The sequence below is a fragment of the Myotis myotis genome, unplaced genomic scaffold (assembly GCF_014108235.1).
Source record: "Myotis myotis isolate mMyoMyo1 unplaced genomic scaffold, mMyoMyo1.p scaffold_m19_p_1, whole genome shotgun sequence".
Classification (NCBI taxonomy): domain Eukaryota; kingdom Metazoa; phylum Chordata; class Mammalia; order Chiroptera; family Vespertilionidae; genus Myotis; species Myotis myotis.
Window position 1 is genome coordinate 164,239,644 of NW_023416313.1, and position 22,440 is coordinate 164,262,083.

Genomic DNA, 22,440 nt, shown 5'->3' on the forward strand with positions numbered 1-22,440 from the left:
CCTTGACAAAGTCTCAGTAATGTGTTGGAGGGAAAGAGCAAACTTGAGATAAAGAATAAGATTTTGAAGTCTGATGTAAGATGGATCTTCCAATGCTGGGATTGGGCTTATTTATAATAATAAAAGCGTAATATGCTAATTAGACCAGACAGCCGAACAACCTTCCGGATGTCATTCCAGATGAAGCCGTGACGGCGGAGGCCAAGGCAGAGGTGGTTAGAGGTGATCAGGCAGGCAGGTGAGCAGTTAGGGGCAATCAGGCAGGCAGGCAGAGGTGGTTAGGGTGATTAGGCAGGCAGGCGAGAGGTTAAGGGAGATCAGGCAGGCAGGCGAGCAGTTAGGGGTGATCAGGCAGGCAGGTGAGTGGTTAGGGGTGATCAAGCAGTCAGGCAGGCGAGTAGTTAGGGGAGGTCAGGCAGGAAGCAGAGTGGTTAGGGGTAATCAGGCTGGCAGGTGAGTGGTTAGGGGCCATCATGCAGGAAGGCAGGTGAGCATTAGGAACCAGTGGTCCCAGATTGTGAGAGGGATGTCCAACTGCCAGTTTAGGCCTAATCCCATGGGGATCCCTGTGGATCAAGCCTAAACAGGCAGTTGACATTCCCTGAGGTGTCCTGGATTGTGAGAGGGTTCATGCCGGGCTGAGGGACCCCCTGTCCCCCTTGTCCGAATTTTGTGCACTGGGCCTCTAGTATTGAATAAGGTGATAAAGTTTAGGTTTGGTAGTTGTAGCAAGATGATGGTTTTGAGTCAAGGTGTCCCCAGAGTTAGGGTATAAACTCTCTTTTGATGCTTTTTATTAAATAATTGATGGGTCTTTCAAGAAGGTCCTTGGGAGAACTATAAGTCATTTGCAGTTTTTATCATCCCAGGCATGGATTTTCTGAAATAGTACAGTTATATTTTATGTTGAACTATTTTCATAAAGACTCTTCATTTCTTCATGTAGATTTCAAAATGCATATAAGGTTTTAAAACATATTACAACTGCAAAAGTAAAATTTATGAGGCATAAAATATTTCACTTCCTGGAAACAGGTGCTTCTGTTTTTCTACTAACCCCAAGAAATGTGTTTTCAGCAGTTTCTTTATATAAGAGAAGTGCATATTTAAATAAAAAAACACCAGCTCAAGTGCCTAGACGGGCCAGGGCCAAAACATTAACTTGTCAAGATGTGGGTTCCACATAATGGTTGGTAAGGACTGTGGGAACCAAGGAGATAGAGTACTTTTTCCAGTTAAATGCATTAGTATCTAAATTAAAACATTTTAAAATTTGTTCTGGTCAAATAGAATCTACTTGTGGCCAGCTTCTACCTGTAGGCCAACATTTTGCAACCTTTTTTCAGTTGGAATGATGGTGACGATCCTACAGATGTTTGGTGTTGAGTATAACGCTAAATGATTTATGATGGAAATGCTTGAAAGAGTTCTACCTAGTCACATAGCAACAAATATGTGCAGCCCCAAAGTATAGACAGAGCCCTGTGACTAACACCACCCACAGTTAATAAAACGGGTTGTTTCACAAAGCTCTATATAGTGACATGGAGAACCATAATGCCAATCCAAGAGTTCAGAACAAAATGAGAGGATCAATAGCCACAATTACACTTGAAAAAAATCACTTTTGTTTTGTTTTATTTTTTGATTAGGAGGCCATTTCTTCTTGAGCAAAACAAACAGAATTTCACAATTACTTTTATTTTCACATATTTTTGTTTGTCTTTCAACACTGGTAAGTTTTCAAAAACATTTGAAAGATGGTGCCTTTTCACAAAATCACCATCCTTCACTATGGATTTGAAAGGAGAAAAGTAATTGGGGAAAAAAAAAATGTTTGCAAGTCTCATCAATAAGCTGATGAAGCCAGTCACTGCTCTCCAGCATGACTCCTGGCATGACTGCTTAAATGATCATTAGGTTCTTGGTGTCAATGATCTTGCTCTTCTGATATATGCAGCTTTAGGAATTATATGTGACATCATGATTGTATTCTGTAGCAGGAAAGGCTGCAGGGATCTGCTCTGTATGAGCTCAGTCTCATTGGCATCAGCAAGAAAACCTCTAAAAGACTGCAAAGGACAGGCTGCCAGCCAAAACCTCAAGCAGAATTAAAATGTAGTATAAAAATATAGTAAACCCAATTAAACAGAGTTTGTTAGTGGAGGTAATTTGTTAATCATGTGAGTGCCCCTGCTCCCAGGTCACTGTTCATTTAGGATGCGGGCTGATCTAGAAAATCATATAGGCCATACATACTTCTGTTAAGAGTGTTAATAATTGGGCCCCATATGGTTAAAAGTGTCTAATATCCCATTTAAGATGACCCATTTCAGGACAACTGGGAAAATAAATCCTGCAGGTTCATCTGCCAACTGCACAATCTGCACCTTCTGGATACTCTGGCCTTAGCATTTTCTACTAGCTTCCTTGAAATGTGGAAAAGGCAAATATGCACATCTTCAGCAAAAATAATTTTAGCCATGTAACTGATTCATCATGATCCATTTCCAATAGGAAAGCTAACTCTACTTTTGAAGTTTAGTCATGCAACACAGGCTGTCAATAGGCCAGCCTCAGAGTATAGGGAGTAGTGGAAAGGTGGGCAAAAAGGTTGGTAGCTGTCATTCTAAGCCAAGGGAAGTCTATTAGAGATGCATGCATTCGCTAATCTGTCTGCACTCAGAAGGCTGCAGAATGGCTCCTGAATAATGTACAAAGGAGGTAGAAAGCACTGCTGCTTCATGGTGCCCCCCCTCCTTAAAATGACCTGTCATCTGAGGTCACTTCACCTTCCTCAGGCTTCTCCTTACAGTGCCGGCCCTGGTACCCATTAAATGAAGTCAAATCAGTCTTCCCTATGTATTAGAGTGCACTGTGTTGAAAGCATTCCTCATTTACCTGCTTTTTGGTGATATAAGGTATCCATATTTCGCAAATACTTTAGAGCCAAATGGAAGCATTCCATCACTGAAAATAAATTTTAATGAATGTGAAGTGAACCATAGAGAACAGTACCAAAGTGGTGTTCTTCGCCTTATGAATAGGCCAGAACAAAAACACATACATAATTGACAGGAAACTGAAGGAGATAAATAATACAACTTTCTATTATTTCTATTTATACATTTAGATTCTGCTAGCAATTTCATTTGGACAATAGGTCTGGAATTCCTCTATTTTAGATCTGAACTAGAATGACATAATATAAGTTTTGGAAAAAAAATGAGAGCATCTAATTAATTCATCAATTCATAGATTACACAATACTTTAATGTGATAATCAGATACTATAATTCAAGGGAAGGACCAAGTAACTCTCTCACAGAATTTACTTGGTCATTTTACTCTACCATTCTGTCCAAAACACCACTGTACCGAAGGCCAAAAACCTTTGTCTTCTCAATGTTAAGCCTACTGCTGAGCCTACTGTAGTCGCTTTTCTGAAAATGTCATGAAGGAAGAAGCGAGGGAGGAAAAGTCCCAAATCCTAACTGTAACAAGTACCTTGAGGTTATAAAGATGAAAGCAAATTATCAGTTAAATGCACAGTATGACCAAAAACATCACATTCCTATTAAAACAGAAAATGCATAGAAAAATAACCACCGAATTCAGATTTCTCAATATATAATTTGGGAGTTACCTGTATCAGATTCACCTAAGTGTCCAAATTTAGGCTTATTGAAGCAGAGCATCTGCTACTGGGGGGTCAGGGATATACATGTTCAATGCTTTCATAGATGATTCATATTGACTCATATTCACACTAAAGTTTGGAAAACACTTTATTTTGCAGTTTAGGCTCTAGCAAGTGTCCTCAAATAATTTCTAGTGAGAAACTTCTTTTACCTTAAATAAACAACTAGATGTGTGAACAGACATGATAACAGTAAATGCCTGTGTAGAGGGGACATTTCAACCATTCAGAGTTGGAATTCATATGCAGGAGGGGACAGAGAAACAGTGACCACCACTTCTGGCTCCAGGGTTGTCTCTTACCTGGGCAGGATACTCCAGGGAGCCACAGGAAGTTGGGCATAGCAGCAGTTCTCATCCATAATAGTTGCCATTGCCCCTGATATTTTACACAAAGATGTTTCCTTGATGCTATGAATTACAACTGACTCCCCATCCCTGGAGGGAGCCATTTTTCCCTTTTTTCAATAAAAAATAACCAACTCTTTTTTTCCTGTTGGCTGGACTTTGCATTGCATATTTCAAATTATCCCCTAGTCTCTAACTATGTCAAAGGATTAAAGTTAAAACATCTATCACTATAAAGGGAACCCTGTGTAAGTGTAGACATATATACAGCATTTAAAAAAAAACCCAATTTATAGTGTTTATTTGTTTAGTTTTATTTACCTTCCTAACATCTAACATTTTATTTGGGGGCTTCATTGAGGTATGATTGACAAGTGATAAACCATATATATATATATATATATATATATATATATCTCCTATCTAATAAAAGAGAAAAATGGTAATTAGCCGTACCTCAGCTACCCTTCCCATTGGCTAATCAGGGCGATATGCAAATTAACTGCTAGCCAAGATGGCGGCCAGCAGCCAGGTACCTTGAAGCGAACATAAGGCTTGCTTGCTTCAGTGACGGAGGACTCCAACTTTCCCTGCCTGCCGCTGCTGGCCTCTGAGCTTGCAGTTTGAAACATTGTTACAAATATAGAAGCTAAACAAAACCCCAGAAACCTGCTTTCAGCCAGCCGGGATTTCAGAGCTGGAGTTGAAACAGTGTTTCGATTATAGAACCCAAACAAACCAGAGACCTGCTTCCAGCAGCAGAGGCCTCAGAGCTGGAGCCAAGCCTCAGAGCTACAGCTGGCCCAGAATAAAAAAAAAAAAAGAAAAGAAAAAAGGAGTGGTTGGGAGCTTCAGTCACCCACCAGCCTGAAAACAGCCCTCAGCCCCTCACCCAGACTGGCCTGGCACCCCAATGGGGACCCCCACCCTGAAGGGTGCGTGACCAGCTGCAAACAGCCATCATCCCCTCACCCAGGCTGGGCAGGCACCCAAGCGGGACCCCCACCCTGATCCAGGACAACCTTCCGGGCAAACCAGCCGGCCCCCACCCATGCACCAGGCCTCCATCCGATATAGTAAAAGGGTAATATGCCTCCCGGCACCGGGATGACAGGGGGCAGCGCGCAAAACCCCTGATCGCCCTGCGGCTCTGTGTGTGACAGGGTGTGGCGCCTCAACCCCTCCCCCAAGGGCCCTGCTCTGTGTGTGACAGTGTAGAGCCATAACCTCCCCATCGGCCCTGCCCTGAGTGTGACAGTGGCGGTGCCCCAACCCCCTGATTGGCCCTGCTCTGTGGGTGATAGAGGGAGGCGCCCCAACTGCCCCCCACGGGCCCTGCTCTGTGTGTGACGGGGTAGAGCCATAACCTCCCCATTGGCCGTGCCCTGAGTGTGACAGGGTGCGGTGCCCCAACCCCCCAATCCACCCTGCTCTGTGTGTGAAAGGGGGCAGTGCCCCAACTCCCCTATCAGCCCTACCCTGTGAGTGACAGGGGGGAGCTCCCCAACCCCCTGATCGACCCTGCTCTGTGCGTGACAGGGTACGGAGCCCCAACCCCCTGATTGGCCCTGCTCTGTGCGTGACAGGGGGTGGCGCCACAACCTCCCCATCGACCCTGCCTTGAGTGTTACAGGGGGCAGTGCCCCAACCCACCAATCGGCCCTACCCTTAGCATGACTGAGCATGGCATCGCAACCTCCCGATCCGCCCTGCTCTGTGCATGACAGGGGGTGGCGCTCCAACTCCCCAATCAGACCTGCTCTGAGCCCGACCAGGGGCTGCACCTAGGGATTGGGCCTGCCCTCTGCCACCAAGGCGCAGGCCTAGCAGGTCGTTATCTCCCGAGGGGTCCCAGACTGCGAGAGGGCACAGGCCGGGCTGAGGGCCCCCCCCCACCCCCAGTGCACAAATTTTGGTGCACCAGGCCTCTAGTATATATATAAAAGCCTAAGTGACCAAACAACTGAACGACCGATTGGTCGAACAGTTGCTATGGTGCACACTGACTATCAGGGGACAGATGCTCAAGGCACAGGATCAGGCTGCCTCCTGTCTGGATTGGGCCTGTGGGGATCGGACCAAAACCAGCTATCTGATATCCCCCGAGGGGTTCTGGATTGTGAGAGGGTGCTGGCCAGGCCGAGGGACCCCACTGGTGCACGAAACCGTGCACCGGGCCTCTAGTACACATATAAGTGTACAATTTGATAAATTCTAACATCAGTATACAACCATTAAACCATCACCACAATTAAGATAGTAAACATATCCAGCAACTTGTAAAATTTCCATGTGTCCTTTTGTAATATTCTCCTTCTCTTCACTCATTCAAGCTTCCCTCGCCTCACACACATTCAATTGCCCATAATTTTTCTGTCATCGTGGATTAGCTTGTTTTATCTAAAGTTTTATTTAAATGAAATCATACAGTATGCACCCTTTACCATCTGGCTTCTTTCATTCAACATAGTTGTTTTGATGTTTATCTATTATATATTAACTAGAGGCCCGGTGCATGAAATTTGTGCACTGGTGGGAGGGGTCCTTCAGCCCACCCTGCACCCTCTCCAATCTGGGACCCCTCAGGGGATGTCCAACTACCAGTTTAAGCCCGATCCCATAGCCCATCCTAAACCGGCAGTTGGACATCCCTCTCACAATCCAGGACCACTGGCTCCCAACCGCTCACCTGTCTGCCTGATTGCCCCTAACTGCTTCTGCCTGCCAGCCTAATCATGCCCTAACCACTCCCATGTCAGCCTGGTTGGTGCCTAACCACTCCCTTGCCGGCCTGATCGCCCCCAACTTCCCTCCCCTGCAGGCCTGGTCCCCCCAACTTCCCTCCCCTGCTGGCCTGGTTTCCCCTAAATGCCTTCCCCTGCTGGCCTGGTTTCCCCTAACTGCCCTCCCCTGCCAGCCATCGTGTGGCTGTGGGCTCCGCCATCTTTGAGTGTGGGGCAGTCAATTAGCATTCTCCTTATTGCCTGTGGACACTGCCATCTGTGTGATGGTGTGAGGGTCAATTAGCATATTCCCTCTTTATTAGATAGAATGGTTCATTTCTTGTTGTCATGGTGTGGATGTACCACAGTCTACTTAAACATTCATTTCTCAATACATTTGGATTATTTTCAGTCTGGGGTTATTACAAATAAGCTTCTACGAACATCTGTGTACAAGTCTATAAAAGGGTATATTATTTCTTTTCTCTTGGCTAAATTCTTTGCCTGCATCAGATGACAGAGGTGTAAAAAGCTGCCAAATTGTTTTTCCAAAGTGATTGTACCATTTTACATTCTAACAGGTGTATGTGAGTTTTAATTCTTCCATATCCTTACCATTTAGTGGGATGCTCTTTAATTTTAGCAATTTTTATAATTGTCTAATGGTATTACATAATGGTTTTCATCACATTTCCTTGATTATTGATGATGTTGAGCATCTTTTTGCTTCTTCCCCACTTATATACTAGTAGCTTTTTGGTGAGGTATCTGTTCAAATATTTTTTCCATTTATTTGGGGATATCTTCTTTACCTATTGAGTTAGAGAGTTTGTTATGCGTTCTGGAAAAAAAATCTTTTATCATATATGGGCTTTGCTAATATTTAGCTAATATTTGCTAATATTGTGCAGCTGTCTCTTCGTTGTCCTAAGAGTATTTTTTCTGAAGAGCAAAGTTTTAGTTTTAATGATGTCTTATCAATGTTTTCTTTTTGGGGTCATGCTTTTGGTGTCACATCTAAGAAATTGTTGCTTAACCAAATGTCACACATACTTCCTCCTATGTTTTCCTCTATATGTTTTATATTTTTAGGTTTTGCATTTATGTCTACAATCCTTTTTGAGGGTGTTTGCTTGTCTGTTTGGTGTGCTATATGAAGTATAAATCAAAGGACAAATGACTGCTTTGGAGCAATGCCTAACTTTCTTTAGGCAGGATTCATGGCATTGTTATGCATCAGGGATATTAATAAAGATGCAAAGTCTATATGTAGTGACAGAGGCTGAATCTAAACTACAACCATGAAGTTTATGAAGACAGGAACACAGGCTCTTTCAAGTTATAGTCATGCATCTTTTCTTATTTCTATCAAAATACGGATTTTTACATTCCTCTTGCCCTGATCCTGATGGAGGTATTTGTAGAAAGCTGAGAACCAGAACTGCACCTTGATACTCATAATTAATATAAACTCTCCATCTCCTACACTGTTGAAACAGAAGTCTTTCACCTCTTGTCTTTCATCCTCCCAGTCTGCTAACCTACACACTGAAATATCACAGGAAAATGGGGTGCTCAGGACTGGGGGCATCAGTGTATGTTCCCATACTCTGATGTGAAACAAAGGGAGGATGGAAAACACTCCTGCCACAATTACGAAAACACAAACCTAGCAATTTATACATTATTTATGAATTATTTTAAAATATTTAACTGTGTACAGGTATTCAGCTGTGGCCAAAATAGCATTTTCATTAAAGAGATTAAGTGTTAATGGGAAAATGTTCAGACCCACATCGTTAAATGAAAAATTCAGGTACAAAGCAATATGTTGAGTTATGAGGTCACTTTGTAAAAACAAAAAACAAAAAAAAAAAACTATGCATATTAAAGCACTGGAACTATATACAAAAAATGATTAAAAATATATCTCCTAGTGGTAACAAAGTGATTTTTAAAATTTAATTCAGTGTGTTTTCTTTTTATTTAAAAATATTTTATAAAAATATTTTGCTTCATAAAATTATTTTATATGAAGTAACTAAATGGCCTTAAAAGTCATAATGGCTCTAAGTGGTTTGGCTCAGTGGATAGAGCGTCAGCTTGCAGACTGAAGGGTCCCAGGTTTGATTCTGGTCAAGGGCACATGCCCGAGTTGCGGGCTTGATTCCCAGTTGGGGATGTGCAGGAGGTAGCCAATCAATGATTCTCTCTCATCATTGATGTTTCTATCTCTCTCTCCCTCTCCCTTCCTCTCTGAAATCAATAAAAATATATATTTTTTAAAAAGTCATAATGGAAAAACATTGGCAATTATATAACAAGAAGTTCGCAAAAACCTGCTAAGCAGAAATTTCCTTTAGTAAAATGTTCACTACCTATGTCAGCAAGTGATCTCTACTGTGGGCTACTAATGGTGATGTGAAAAACAGAATGCTTAAAAGATATCCTTTAAAACATAAAATTCTACAAGATTCCACCTTTATCACTTGTCATTTGGATTGCTCAGCTCACTTAAGTCCTTCTTAGAATTCCAAAAGGGTTGTTGCTGGAGGAGAAGCTCCCCACATCATTATTTAATACCCCTCTGTGTCTTCCCACGTTTGAGCCTGTAAAACAATTCTGTTCTCAGACACTGAAGATGAACTCCCGCGGTTGAACAAAGGGATTCACATGTCTCACCAGAAATTCAGAGTTGTTATGAAAAAGGAATACCACTTCCCTCGGTAATAGATTAGCCATGAGTCACAGCATCACACTGGCTCCATCATAATCTAACACTTCATGCCTCAGACAACAACTTGATTTGTCAAGGGAATACCCCTGTGAGGGCTGCCAATAGTATTGACGCCCACTGAAGAGGATATAATTAAGCCCTCGGTGAGCTAATTTCATTTTCTTTTTTAACAATGTAGAGTGAAATAGAGAGAAGATGCTAAGAAACCTTGCTCTGCCCAAATCCGGAGCAAGACTTTCACTTCTCTTTGACCTGATGAAGGATATTTAGAGATATCTAAGCAGCCTTTCCTCACATACCTCACTCTCACAGCATAGCTTTCTTTTGCTACCAACTAAGCACCATCAGATAGAGCAGTTTCTTTCAAATTAATGGCAGAGAAGCTCAGTGCTTCGTGTTTGTTCTCTGCTTTTATTATGGCTTGAGGACAGAGAAATTGATTCTTATCCACTCTCCCACTCACTGTGAGCAGTTTGGAGTAAAGGTATTTGTCCACTAGAGTAATTTCTTATAAGCTTGTTATTTGCTTGGGAATACATCCATTATCCAAAAATTGGAAGAATAGGAAGCTGAATAAGGCCATATTTTTAGTTAAAATAAATATCCTATATAATAAAGAGCTAATATGCAAATGGTCATCACACCCTCACTCCATAACGGCTCAGACACTCAACACTGGGGAGAGAGGAATGGGGACCAGCCAGGCACAAATGAGCTTGTGAGAGAGGAATGGGGACCAGCCAGGCTGCGGTCTGGGAGAGGGACAGCTGCTTGCCCCGCGGTCCTGGGTGCCAGTGCCTGTGGCTGCAGCCCAGGCGAAGCTGCCCACCCATGGTCCCCTGTGGCTGAAGCTAGACCGCGCAAAGTCGGCACAGGTCCTGGGTGCCTGCGGCCAGCAAAAGGGAGGGAAGCCCAGGTGTCTGTGACTGGCCAGAGGAGAGAATCCTGGGTCCCGGGTACGGGGCGAGGCAGAGGCAGTTAGGGGCAACCAGGTTGGTAGGGGAGCAGTTAGGAGTGATCAGGCTGGTAGGAGAGCAGTTAGGGACAATCAGGCAGGCAGGCAGAGGTGGTTAGGGGAGACCAGGCAGGCTGGCAGAGGGGTTAGGAGTGATCAGGCAGGCAGGCAGGCAGGTGAGTGGTTAGGAGCCAGCGGTCCCAGATTGCAAGAGGCAGTTGGATATCCCCCAAAGGGTCTGGATTAGAGAGGGTGCAGGCTGGGCTGAGAGCACCTCTCTCCCACCCCCCAGGCTGTGCATGAATTTCATGCACTAGGCCTCTAGTATATAGATGATAGATAGATAGATAGAGATAGAGATAGAGATAGAGATAGATAAATAGAAGATTAATAGTAATCTTAATCATTCCCATATTTGGGCTAACTTCTGAAGTTGTATAAGGCAAATTTTCTACTATAACAAAGAAATAATCTCTATTTCCAAAATTATCTTCACCTTTGACATTTATCTACCTCCCAAATCTAAGTCTAATTGCTTTCAAAACACAGGGAAAGCGTTCATTATGTATGTGTTACATGTCTTGATCAAAAACATTAGTTGGAGGATGAAGGGGTCAACAAAGATTATCTTGACTTCTGCCTGAACTGATATCCAGCTTGCACATTGATTTAGTGACTTTTACCTCTCTAACCCTTGGCCCCATCCCTGGAGGGATGCATGGGTGACACCTCATGTCAGAGCCTGTGTCCAGCGCAGGGTAGATATAGTCCCTGCACAGAAGCCCTGGCAGTGTGGTGGGCAAAACCAAATTGGTTAGTAGGGAGGAGGAGGAAGAGGGTTATTGAAATATGTTTTAAATTTGTCATCTATTGTCAGAGCCTATCCAGGTGGTAATTTTGCCCCTGGAGTACATCTTCAGGTTTCAGAGGTCCCAATAATATCATAAGTGCAGTCAGGGCTGGTAAACGAAGCCAACCAAGGCTGAATTTGTTCATGAGAAAAGGCACAGAGTGAATGGAATATACAGATCCTCACTTTTCCTTCCTGACCATTTTATTCGCCCTTTCCCTGTCTTCCCATTTTCCCTGATTTCCAGAACCTTTAAGCTATGAGGAAATATTATCTCATGAACCACCTATTTATATGTACAAGTGTTTAATGTTTTATCATAGGATCATTGGAATTTTCAAAAGGAACAAATGAAGAAAAGAAAAAAAAAGAAAAGGAATTCAGATGTGGGTCAGGGGGAACTTGGGGAGATAGAGGATTTCTCTATTTCCCTGATGTATGAGGTCTGCTGTCATGTCCTAATTCACTCCTGTGGTGTTTTATTCTAAAAGCTAATATATACACAAGAATTTGGAGGCCACGCATTGAATGCAGAGAGAAAAGTTGAGTTAGGAGATTTCTCTGTCATCAGTCAAAAGTGTCTGAATAAATTGGGAATTCTCTAAAGATTACTTGCAAGTAGCAGAATACCAGATTAAAAGTGGTTTAAGCAAACACTGACTTGTTTCACATAACAAGGAGTCCAGAGACAGTCAGTAGCATTATTTAAGCAGCTCAAAAGACCTTTTACTGTCATCTTTTTGTGTCTAACTTTACCTTTTTTGTCACAGTCCAATCCCTAAGGCTCATCAATTAGCTCTAATAATTTCCCAGCTGTTTATATTTGTCTATCTCTCCCAGTATCAGCAAGAAACTAATCAATATGCTAATTTCCTCCCAGAGAGAGGAACAAAGTGGACAGGAAGGAGAGGCAGTGACTAACCATGATTAACTGACTAAAAGGAACATGGACTGATTTTCATGGCAGCCAGGACTCCTTGGCCAGTGTTTCTTGTCAGGAATGAGTTGATGACATCCACAGCCACTCTCTTAGGTAAATCAACTAAACAGAGTTCTTTTATTACCTTTTGGGTCCCTTCGGCCACTCTTATATAGCAGCAAACAGATTAGCATTTATGTTGGTTTACCCTCTGGATTTTCCTTGATTTTTCCTTGCAAGAACCCAAGTTTTATAAAACACTGAACCGAACAAACTTTTTCCAAGTGTGAAATCCTGACCCTTCAAAATGAAATAGAATTTCCTGCTGAGGAAATATATTTGACGAACTCCTTGAAAGGCCTTCTTTTTTTATCTGGGCAATTTCTCCTATTGGCTCTGGACTTGCACTGACTCCATTTTTTCTTTCTCACACTTGTCCCACTGGCATTAGGTGAGCCCAGCCATGTAACCACCATCAGTTTAAGAAAGATAACATAACCAGATTTCTAAATGTCTTCATTTTGCTTCACCCTACTTACCAACTGAACTTTCTCCATGACAACTATTACCATTGATTATTTTTGCTTGTTTTTGTATTTTATATAAATGGAACTAAAAAGTACAGAAAAAACTAAAATGTAATTATCTTCCCCACAATCCCCCTTTTTCTCTGTTTCCTATGTTGGCTTCCCAAATTAGAATGCTCCAGATCATCTTCTCCTCCCCACTCTCCACTCATTCCCTTATGTCATCAACTATCTAGCTATGATATATTACCTAAACATTGTTCAAATTTCTCCTGACTCTTTACTACTATTGACATGGATTTAGGAGGTTATTATAAACATTTTTGGAAGTCAATAGTGATACCCAAACTAACTGTCTCCCTGACCTCATTATTATTCTCAGCTTTAATATTTGCTCCCTACTCGTTCCAACATGATTTTTCTAAAATACAAACCTAACCAGTCTCCTGTCTGATTGATAGAAAACCATATCTTTCCTTTGTCTTCAGAAAAAAAACACACAAAAAAACAGACCAATCATTTTTACTTGTTCACAAATCCTGTGATCTGTCTCCAGCATATTTTCCCATATTCAACCTCCCTGCATTGTACTCCAGCCATATGATAATATATGCAGTCTCCAAAATATATTCTTTCACACATCTCTAAGTATTTGCACATGCTCTGATGTCTTCCCAGGATGTTTTCTACCTCTTTATTTGCCTAATGAAGAGCATATTCAACCATCAAAACTCAATTAAAATATACTCACTGTCCCTCATCTCACTCTCAAAGACAGTTAGTTAATAGCTGCATGACACTCATCCAGCATAATCTATAGATACATCTATCTAGCATCTATGTACTTTTAACATGGTGTACAATTATTTTTAGTCATGTCTCTGTGTTCTATAGATTGAGTTATTTGCTTAGTTTCTCCCTATATTTTCCGTGTCTGGAAAAGTATACAAAAATGTTCTATTTGAATGAATTAATGTAATAAAGAATAAATGTGACAAATATAAGTGCAATAATATCCTCTAGAAGTATCAAGGAAGGAAGGAGTATGACCTTGCACAAAATAGGGTATTTAAGCTCCGTCTTAAAGAATGTGTACACGTTAGATAGGCTGAGAATGAGGCAGGAATACTCACTTTTTGGGGAAAGGTGCCCCTTCATGATTCCAAGCATCACTTAGAAAAGGCTCTGTTTCAGAGTCTTTCAGACAATAAGCCACTTTTTCAAGTCTAACTGAGATCCTCAAACAGCATCTCAGCCGCCCAGCTCAGGTGCAGGCCCGGACTCCCGGATGTATTTTGACGAGCTGGAACTGGTAAAGCAATCACCGGCCTGGAATGTGAACAGTCCTAGGTTCAAATCTCTGCTGCTTCCAGGGTTTGTTGTTTGCCCCCCTATAGGTCTCCTTTTTATCATCTCTATGATGGGAATAACATGTCCTTTTTCAGGTGTGTTAATGTGAGCATCAAATGAACTCACGTTTAGAAAGTGTCTGACACAATGTTTGGCAAGAGTCAGTGCCCTGGAACAGTCAGGGCACTGTCCCCCCAGTGCATGCCTGTGCTGTTTCCCTTTTTATACCTTGACTGTAAACTTCACATTGTACATTGTCGCAGGATGAGGAGATGGCAGGGTGGGGGGGAAATACTGCGTGCATGAACTATGCAGCAGAATATGTGGAGGAGACTGTTACACCAGCCAGGACTGAGCGTGCGCAGTAAATCTTGCCATGGCTGTGTTCTGCTGACCCCTGAGGTTCCCCGGAGGCCCCGCGCGGCCTGGACTGCTGATACCGGCATGATACGAACTGTGCCGCTTAGTACAAAACAGCTAGCTCGCTTCACTGATTTTGCGCAGATTCAGAGCACCACACTCGTCCCATCTGATTTGTGCTTGGAAAAGGAGCAAATGTCTGAAAACAAAACCCACCTGCTAAATCAGCTCGTTTCAAAGCTCCAGTCAAGGTGGTACGTAAACGACCTGTACTTGCCTAGGCAGTTTCTACTGCTGTGTCTTTCAACAACGCCGTCTAAGCATCTAGTAGGGACGCATCTATCTCTGACACTGTGAGGACAGAGGGACCCATAAAGGCGATGAAATGACCATGATTCAGCTGCTCGCCACATCTGCTGCTTGAAAAAAAAATAAATGAGCTGAGCCACTACATTTTCTTCTCTGTATGATACTACACACAATCATGTGTTTGACAAATGTTCTTTTGGCATCTAGGACGTGATCACAAAGCTTACTGTTGATCACCAAGCCATTTGAAAAAACCCTTGTTCAGAGAACCGGTAAAATGTTCAGAGAGAGATCAAAGCACATAGAAAGCATAATTATGTATCAAAATATATATTAAACAGATGCCATAAAAAAGAGTCAGAATAAGTAGAAAATGAGAAATGATTTGTTGACACGGATTTGCTATAGATGTGGGATCTATACGAATCCTCGCCGGGTCACGAGTGATGGCAAATAAGGACATTGGGAGCAGATGCAGGGGTCAAGGCAAGAGTGACATATTAAAGAAATAAGACAGCAACAGCCTATATTGATTTCCTACTGCTCATAGCAAATTATCACAGACTTGAGGAGGGGTTAGCTGGGTCCACTGCTCAGCGATCACAAGGATGTAATCAGGGTGTCAGCTGGCTGATCCCCCCTGCCCAGAGGCTCAGTGTCCTCTTCTAAGTCACGTCAGAGTTCTTTACCTACAAGTGTAAAGTCCTGGGCACTGCGTCTTCCAGCCAGCACGAGAGTCTTTCCAACACTTCCCTTTCTTCACAGAGCTCCCCTCTTTCGGGGGTCAGGCCGGACCATGATCATCTCCCTTTTGATGAACTCAGTCAACTGAGGAGTAATCTAATCCCAGGGGTGATAATACTTCAGATTTGCTGGCCCCAACCCCATTCAAGTGGAGGGGACTTTCCAGGTCATGGACACCACAGGGCAGGAATCCTAGAGGTCATGTCGACGTTTAGCTTGATGTCAGACAATAAAGGAGCCCCTTCATTATCCTACATGTATCCGCTTGCCCGGTACGGAAGAGACTTGCATAGTTTGAAGTGAGATTCTAAAATTGGACCACTTAGTTCAAATCCTGACTCCACCCCTTCATAGCTGCATAACCACAGGCAAGCCACTTAACCTCTCTGATGGCAACAATGAAGAGTTTACTCAAGAGATTTTTATTTATCCTCTGCAGATAATACTAAGTAAATGATGATTTGAAAGTAGTACAGATGACCATTTAGTACATATAATTGTGGAGAAAATTTCTTAGTTTGTGGTTTCTTTTCCTTGGGAATTAAGTAAAGGAAACCAAGTGTCAGCTTGTCTATAATAGCAAATATTGTGATTAGACTAAAAAAGTAATGACCCTATCTTGTCCTGTGTTAAAGACCACAAAATATTTCAGTGCTTTAAGGCACTAATAGATCCTGACTTGTAAAATTAAATTAAGCACTTGAGCCTATAAGAATTAGACCTCTGCTTCTAACGAGCAGGTCTTCAGAGTAACTAAGTCAATGAAAAGGCAGACTTCTCTCCTTACACTGGAAGGATGGGGCAGTGCAAAATATATCCCCGAAGAGAGGGGTGGCAACTATTCTTATACACTGGGCATCTTTCCTGATCCTGGCTCAGTTCTTTGTTTTATGCAATTAATAACACTGATATAATCTTCCAGGAATTACAATCTTTACATCCATCAAAACCACAGGATTTCAAAGAAGAAACCTGACTACAAACGTGTCCTGACTTGGGGACAAGGGCTGTGTACTGGGCAGACAGACCTACATGCTGGTCAGCTGGTCACTGCATCATTGTTTGACGACTGCACCCAGTCTTTCCTTCTGTAAGAGCACAACTTCAAATGCTCAGTGGGATGGGTCTACATGGGAATGTTATAAAGAATTCAGCTAGACCAGTGGTCAGCAAACCACGGCTTGCAAGCCACATGCGGCTCTTTGGCTCCTTGAGTATGGCTCTTCCACAAAATACCACGTGCGGGCGCACATGTACAGTGCAAAGTTGACTTAAAGTTAATTTTAGGGAACGTTGTGGAGTGAAAGAAGATGTAGTGTCGAGGATTGAGAAAGGCATGTTGAAATGGTTTGGACATATAGAGAAGATGAAAGAAAGGAGATAGACGAAACAAGCATACAAGACGAGTGTGGATGGGAGAGTTGGAAGGGGTCGACCTCAGCGAATGTACCTCAATCAGATTGAGGATGTTTTCAGCAAAGGCCAGTTTAGGAGTATCCTAATTAAGTTAATAACAATGTACCTACCTATACAATTTAAGTTTAAAAAATTTGGTTCTCAAAAAGAAATTTCAGTCATTGTACTGTTGATATTTGGCTCTGTTGACTAATGGGTTTGCCAACCACTGAGCTAGACCATTGTATTCTAATGCAGAAACCCAATGTAGCAGCGGAGCAGCTTGAGAGTGAATAGGGCTGATCCTCTGCCTTTGTATGCAGGGTCTCATAGGCAGAGCATCTGGTTAGGTAGAGCTGACATTAGGTATAAGGTAGATGGTCTTGAAACCATACTTTGAAGACTGCTATTCTAAAAGATAGCAGTCAAATTAGGTGACTATCATTATTGAGGCAAAGGACATTGGAGCCTCTCCTATAGTGATGTTGGGGATGGTGTGGGATGGTGCTGGATGCATCTTTGATGTTTGTTAGCTCAGTCTCCTGAGGCAAAAAATAAAATAAAATCTAGTATTCAGAACAGATATATTTATCAGAAAAATTTTCGGTCCTCCTCAATCTCTTTCAGCTCTGAGAGCCTGCATTTTATCATTTAGACACAGAACATCAGAGCATTCCATAATACAAGGTAACAACATAATGCAACTAAATAACACAATAATAACTCCCTTAACGTATATCTGTAGGGTCACTTATATCTATGTTCAGCAGGGAAAAAAGTCACTCAACCCACAGAAAAACTTCTAAGCTTACAAAATGGCAACAAATATGAGTGAACTACAACTGCTCAATACAGATAAAGCACAAAAGTAAGAGCTAGTTTATTTTTAAATGACTGTACCTTTACTTAGTAGCTGCAGTGAATTGTATAGCCTCTTGGTCATTCTTATTATTTCTCTTAGCAGTAAAATTTTCACCCTGGGAAGTCTGTGAGGAGGTTGGAAAGTATAGAATGGGGAAAAAAATAAAAGAGAGAATTAATTGATTCAGACTCTTTCCTTGTGATGACAAGCATTGTGAGGACTCCAGTGTACACACTCTGGTTCCTTAAGGATAAGTTTGAAGTTTATCACCACAGAGGGCTCTTTTCTTCTAACGTAGCAATTTTCAACTGGTGTGCGGCAGCAGGCACACTGGTGTGCCGCAAGAATTTTTAATACATGCAATACCTGACTATTTAGTCTGGGGCACTGACATCTTTTCCTTTAGATTGTCAAATTAAAAAACTTACAACAGCCAACACAATAGCCATATGTGTGAATGAATAAAAATTATTCCCAATATTTTGTCATGAGATGAAAAAGGTTGAAAATCACACTGTCCTAGATGGGAGAGCTGCACTCCGTTGCTGAGGCCTGGCTATTACAGCATCTGAGGGCAGCTGGGCCAGGAGTTTGCAACAGAACATCTGATAGACCCTTTGCTGGCCTGTCCCTTCTGGAAGCAGTTCTTTCTAGAGCTGCTGGAGTCTCAGTGGTGGGCAATAACATGTGTGAAGGGCAGTGATCGAGAGAGTCTGGGGAACTTGATTCTTGACTCAGAACTGCCTTGTGAAACTTTAACATGACTGGGCAACCTCCTTGAACCTCACTTTCTGCAACTTGAAATTAAAGCAATTAGGTTAGATGAGACCTTACGACCCTTGCATCTCTGCCATTTTATTATCTAACTAGAGTCCCCGTGCATGAAATTCGTGCATGAAGGGGGCGGTCCCTCAGCCCGGCCTGCACCCTCTCCGATCCGGGACCCCTTGGGGGATGTCTAACTGCCGGTTTATGCCCAATCTGGGACCACTGGCTCTTAACTGCTCACATGCCTGCCTGCCTGATCTCCCCTAACCACTCTACATGCCTGCCTGATCGCCCCTAATTGCCTCTGCCTTGGCCTTGCTACCATGGCTTTGTCCAGAAGGACATCCAGAAGACGTCCGTTCTATCTAGTCTAATTAGCATATTACCCTTTTATTAGTATAAAAGTTTAAATGTGGGAAATCAGAGTAATCAAGAATTAGAATATCCAAGTATTAGAATGAAATCCCAAAATCCCTCTGTAATCTTGTCTCTACCGACTGAGTCAGCTTTTCTAGGTGTATCCTCTTGCACAATACATTCTCCGTAGCTCCGGTTTTTCCCCGACACAAGGTCTTGGCGCATTCTATTTTTCTCCTCCTCTGCCAGACCCTTGCACGGGCCTCACCTGGCTGTCCTCTGCAGCAAATGCCACTTTCTCAGGGAGGCTCTTCCTGACTCAATCTAATTTAGATTTTCAGTAAATATTCCTTTCTGTAATAATTTATCCTTTTCCTGTACACCATCATTGAAGTTTGACAGTAAATCTAACTGTGTTTTATTTGTTAAATAAAACAACTTCTTCTGTTTTTCCTCAGAAGACTATAGGTTCCTCAAGGATAGAGATGCCTACTATGTTCAATATGGATCTGTGGCCGAGTGCTTGAAACATAGTTATCCATCTTAAATAGATGTCAAGTGAATAAATGAATGAATGAATGAATGAATCAAACATTGCACATTTTCCCATTCAATCATCTGAAACAAAATGCTCCCAATCCATTGATTTTGTTGTTAACATATTTTATGACTACTTTAAAAAAATCTTTATTGTTGAAAATATTGCATATGTCTCCTTTTTTCCCCATTGGCCCTGTTTAGCCTGCCCCGACCCTCACCCAAGGCTTTCACCACACTACTGTCTGTGTCCATGGGTTATGCATACATGCATACAAGTTCTTAGGCTGATCTCTTCACACCTGCCTTCCCTCTTAGAAGCAAGGAAGATATGGTTGAATCCCTCAATCTATTTAATGAATGAGATGTGCACCTTCTGTCTTGGGCCATGGGCTTCTTTTTCTAAGAAGGTGACACTATTCTGCATACCACACCTGCACTTTCTACCAATCTACCTGTTATCACAGAATATTCATACCTGTCTAAACCCTCCACAGTCTCACTTCTACTTTTCCCCTTATCTCCATTATAAAAATTTTGCACAAATATTAGTCTACCACTACGGAAGCTATGCAATAATCGCTTGTAATTTACATGTTTGACTTTCATAGTTATAACTATTCACTAAAAAGGTGGAAAGTCCATTGCATTTTGCATAATAATTTTGCTGAAGCACGCATTTTAATCAAAAGCCTTGGAAATAAAAGTCTTACTGAGAGAGTAAAATTTGTCCACTCTACGTTCAATGTCTACATTTAATATAGCTCTTTCAAATACTCATTGTGATATTATGTGGCAAAAAAATATATAATCTATAATGTAGCCATGGTTGCCTTATTTCAGAAAATCTATTATTCATAAATATGAAATATGTAGTGAACACAAATATAATTATCTATTCCTAAATATACCAACATATATCCATTAGGCTTTATTATATATAATGCACGTTTGACCTTATCGTTTATTATCACAGCAAACCTGGTAGAAAATCTTTACAGGCAGAAATCAGAGATGCAGAGGGCATCTATAGTTTACTGCCTGATAAAGGGTGGAGCCCGGATTTGAAATAGTTTGGGTCAACAAACAAATTCTTTCCACTACTCCCAACATCCAAATGTATTTGTGTGGTTTCCTTTTGTTATTTTGTCACTGCAGCTTCCAGGTGGCAGAAGCTCTGGGCTCAACAGATTGGATTCTAATTAAGGCCTATTGTGTAGTTGACATTCTTCCTCTGCAGACCCAGATAAAGGCCTCAGACAACTTCAAAACCTGCCCACACATAAGGCCACTGGGTATTTTTACAGCAAAAGGAATCTCATATAGTTGCAAAAATTATTTTCTCAGGACACCAAGATGGGGAAGAGCAGAATATAGGAAACTAGAGACCCAGTGCATGAATTCATGCATGAGTGGGGTCCTGGCTGACAATCAGTTTAGAATTAGGAAGAAAACCATTATGAAAAAGAAAGACATCATTACAGCATAAAGTAGAGGATAATTACATGAGTCAGCAGGTAACTCAATCAGGGTCAAAGAATTGTGGAATCTCATTAGCCATGACATCTCTGAGGCCTTAAAATGACTGGTGAAGATGAAGCGATAAGTGAGCTTGATGGAGTATCAACACTGTCTCCACCAGTGTCTGACATCTCAGCCTTTCTGTGAAAACCAAAGACAAATTAACTTCATGTATGGAAATTTCCTAAAGTGTCCAATCTTTCAGCTAGTCCTTAATCAATTATTAAAATATAATTTTCAAAAGGTTAAAGAACATAACCAACATATACGTAGAAAATGAGAACCTGTCAAAGATGTTAAAAACCAGTTCCACATACATTGGCGGGGAGTAGAGATTTACAGGCAGTTTAATAAAGAACTATAAGGATAAGACTGCAGTGTTGGACAAAGAGTTAGTTAATATCCAACAGTGCACTGAACTGTTACTTTTGAGGGTTTTATTTTTTTCCCACCAGTGAGAAATTATTTTCGCCTCTGTTGGACATAAATGTTTAAGTTAACCCTTCACCCAGAGCAGGGTTACTCAAATGGGGCGGCACTATTGATGTTTTGTTGTGGGTCTGTCCTGTGCATTGTAGGGTATTTAAATCATTCTTATAGTTAGTAGCACACCTCCCTCCATCATGACATTAAAACATGTGTCCAGCTATTGTCATATGGCTCCTGAGGGGCAAGTATCCCTGTTTTACAGAGATGAAGACTGGCAAAATGTATCCAGAACTTGCAAATGGGCAAAATAGATCACTGGGTCTTCTTTCAGTGAATGTATCACTGGGCTTCTACCTTTGAGTTTCCTTTGACTGAGCTATTTTACTTAAGTCTCCAGGCAGTCATTCTCAGCCAGGGACAGTTTTTTGTAGTGTACTTCATTTATCACAAGCCCACACTACTGAATTTCTGTTCAGTCTGCTTCTCCTTATGTTTCATCATTACCTAGATAGGAAAAAAAATACTAATTTAACTATGTTTGCAAAATAATACTCATTTTTTAAAGGATGTAGTAAATTGTGAGTAGCTATTTTTAGTTCTCTCTTTTTAGATTTTAATTGTTTTATCTTTAATCCTTTTCTACACATTTAAGTCATAATGTGACAATATGAAGCAAGGATTATAATTAAATATAGTATTAGCTATTCACCTCTCACTTATTAGTGGCACCATTTCCCAATAGGATTATGTCCTCTCTAATTTCTCATCCTGAGGACAGAGAAAAGGTTATGAACTTTGTGACCTTTGGTGACAGTGATTATAATGAAGACATAGGTCATCAATCCTTTATTTTTTTAAAAAACACATATTTTTATTGATTTCAGAGAGGAAGGGAGAGAGAGACATAGAAATATTAATGATGAGACAGATTCATTGATTGACTGCCTCCTCCATGCCCCCTATTGGAGATCAAGCCCACAACCCAGGCATGTGCTCTGATGGTTCATAGGTCAATGCTTAACCACCTAGCCACACGGGCCAGGCGCCTAT